Raw genomic sequence first — 3,596 nt, 5'->3', positions numbered from 1 at the left:
TATACATATTTACATTGTGTTCACCTCCCATAGTTAGATTTCTGTCATCACATATTTGACCCCTTTTATCCCATCTACCTCCCCACTCTCCCCTTCCCGCCCCATCCTCTGGTAACCACTAGTCTATTGTCCATGTCCACGAGTCTCTGTATATTTGCACTGTTCGTTTTTTTTATTTTTATTTTTTTTTTAGGCGATGCAACCCTTGGTTGACCCCACACATTGTAAGGACCTTGTCAGCTTACAATCCCTTATTTTTTTTTTTAATTTTTTATGCCTACAGCACCTGGTCTTCCTAGGTGGTCTCCCATCCAAGTACTAACCAGGCCTGACCCTGCTTAGCTTCCGAGATCAGACAGAATAGGGATTGTTCAGAGGAGTATGGCCGTAGACTCATTTGTTTTTAGGTTTAGATTCCACATATAAGTGATATCATGTGATTTTCAACTTTTTCTGTCTGGCTTATTTCGCTTAGCATAATTATCTCGAAGTCCATCCATGTATACATTTCTGTATTGCTTGAAATTTTGTCCACTGGGCTTTTACTACTTTAATAGTTAAAAAACACCAAAGATATTCCATTTCAGAGGAAAAAATATTCTAAGATTCAAAGCACTAACCTCTTTGTGCCCTCTCTTCTCTCTTCCTAGGCAAAGTGACCATTGGATTTGCCATGTACTACTTTACATACAACTCCTGGATTGGCAAGTTACTTTACTTAGAGGACTTTTATGTCACACAAGCTTACCAAGGTCAAGCTACCCTTATAGTGTTATACTTTATAAATTAAGGAGATAGTGCTTTAGTATAAATATGGTGTATAAGTTAGTTTATGTAACTCATTTCTATTTCATGAGCCTGATCACTGTCCTAATTATCCTCCTTGCATATAGTAAAGATTCAATTACAGATTAAAAAAAAAAATTATTAGTTCCCACCAAGCTTGAATAAGCCAAGCTATCATAGCTATGTTTTTACCTTTAAACAACGCTTTTACATTTTGGGTTATCTAGAAATGAATAAGAAATATATTCTGTGATAAAATGATAGTGACAGAGACTCGTTTCTTCTTCCTTAATATTTAAGCTAAATATAAAATCTTTTCCATCACCTTTGGAACCACATTCCAATTAGGAAAAAGGAAAAACATTCATGAGTTTAATGTCAACACAAGGTTACTAAGAATACGTATTATATGTCAACAGTAATTGAAAAATGAATAAATTATTAAAAATAAAAATACATTTTAAAAATAATGTATAACTATATAGAGAGTTTTACATTTCATTTTTTTAAAACTAAAATAACTTGTTGAGTAGAATTTTTCAACTTGTACTTTTTTTATTTTACATTATCTATTTAAAAGGTCTAGGTATTGGAGCTGAAATGTTGAAGGCGCTAAGTCAGGTATGTATTACAATTAGTACTGGTATTCTTTTTTTTTTAGCATTGGTATTCTATGTTATCCTTTCTTAATCAAGTATTATTTAACAGGGCATAAATGAGATAATTTACCTCACCATCTGAACATAATCTCAAAATATATTTAAATTTTGTATTCTAATTAAACTGAATTTTCAAATCAGATATTAGTATTGGTTGTATTTGAGATATATTTAAACACTGATTTCTATATAATCCATAACCATACTATACAGCTTTTTGCTATATAGCAGAAATAATCAAGAAGGAAATTAGAAAGTGACTTTACTCATAAAATAGGTCCATTATATGAATATGAGAATAGTACAAAAACAAGATCCTTTTGTATTTTGGAAATACATAGGAAAATTTTAGGTAAACTTTTTCTGTAGAATAAAGGAAAAAAAAAACAGTGAATTGTAATTATAGAAAAACCCATGAGTAGACTTCGCAAGTCAGTTTTGGACTTTTAAAGAAAGAGAGTTTGATAACTCAACAGTAGGACTTTTCCTTTTTACAGATTTAGAGAAGTCAAAGGAATAATTATTATATTATTATTTGGAAATATACACATAGTACTTTGCATATAGAACTCCAATAAAATAAATATGCTAATGAAGACTATACTTTCAAGTAAAAGTAATCTCTATTTTTAAACAGATAGCCACCAGAAGCCAATGTAACTGCATGCATTTTCTTGTCGCCATTTGGAACCAGGCTTCTGTTGACTACTACACTCATCGAGGGGCTTTAGACCTTTCCTCTGAGGAGGGCTGGCATCTGTTCAGGTTTAACAGAGAAGAACTCATGGACATGGCAAGGAAAGAGTGAAAGAGGACTCATCACAACTTGTCTCAACATAGGCTCCAACATTTCAGTGTCACCTGAGTCCAACAGCAGTTTGACATTGTGTTGTACAATAGAGCAAGTGATCAAATTCTGGTTTAAGCAGATCTTTTATTTTGAAATAGATTTTGCAGATAATCAACTTCCATTATCCAAACTAATATAATGGATCGTGGCAGAGCACATAATTCAAAACTCACTTATACTTGGCTTTAGGATATTTATTTTTTACCTACCATATCTCACTAAATTTAAGATGCTTATATTTTTACATCTTAAACTTCATATCTGAAATTGGGATAAGTATAAAAACTGGCAGTACTTTTTTCTTAGAGGTAAATAATGTGTCTTACACTTGATGAAATATGGATGTGTTGGTTATAAACAGATCTGAGGCACAAAAAATCATTTAAAATACTGAAGCTAAACTTTGAAGAGCTCATTTATGAAAAACTGGTATGTGTACTGCTTCTCCAACTTGAGCAGCTCAAGTACCACTGCCTTCTTGACATAATCCCAGAAATATATTCCATCTCTGAGCATCTATTACTCTTTGGTTGTACTTAGGGCAGATACTACATATACCACTATATTTGTGATTATATCCTTTCTAGTAGAATATAAACCCTTTGAGAGAATTATAATTATTTTTGTATCCTGTTTTACAACCAGCATGGTAGAACATGTGAATTCCTATGTACCAAGTATTCTTGGGCATGAAAGCAACACTAAGATGATTCAGTCAAACCCAAAAGGAGCCTTATCAAAAAAAAAAAAAAATACTAGTTGTAGTTTTATAATAAATCGTATGGGCCATCACAGCTATAATTACTAAATGTATGGGAATGTAGAAGAGAGACATCTAAATCCTACCTTGGAGAACTGAGAATGGTGACACTGGAATTGGGTTTGAAGGATGAGGATGTTGGAATATGGAGCAGGATAAAACAAAAAAATTCTAAGAAGAGATGCCATCATAGGCAGAGAAAAAGGCAGAAAAGAGCCAAGCATGTTCAAGAAGCATGTGGTATGTTATAAAATATAATATACATTGGCAGTATGGTTGTGGGGAGAGGGAAGATAGGAATAAAGTCGAGTTGGTATCATATATGAAGGGCCTTGTATGTCATACTAAGGAGTCTTGATTTGATTCTTGTAGGCAATGATGAACCAATGAAGATTCAGAAAGACAACTATCCATAATAGTTGTTAGAAAGACAACTGTCATAATAATATGACACATAAGTTGGAAGAATAGAGTAGCAGACACTGTAAGTTAGCTCAAACTCAATACCCATTCCAAACCGTTTACCCTTTGCCTTCCTCAC

At 32.9% G+C, this 3,596-nt stretch overlaps 1 pseudogene; it reads right to left on the bottom strand.

Annotated features, from left to right (window-relative positions):
* Positions 1-274: 274 nt before the first annotated feature.
* On the bottom strand, positions 275-393 carry LOC111740443 (annotated as a pseudogene).
* Positions 394-3,596: the final 3,203 nt, after the last annotated feature.

Source organism: Pteropus vampyrus, unplaced genomic scaffold (assembly GCF_000151845.1).
Source record: "Pteropus vampyrus isolate Shadow unplaced genomic scaffold, Pvam_2.0 Scaffold63, whole genome shotgun sequence".
Taxonomy (NCBI): Eukaryota; Metazoa; Chordata; class Mammalia; order Chiroptera; family Pteropodidae; genus Pteropus; species Pteropus vampyrus.
Note: the sequence above shows the minus strand (reverse complement) of the source record. Positions and strands in the feature narration are given on the sequence as shown.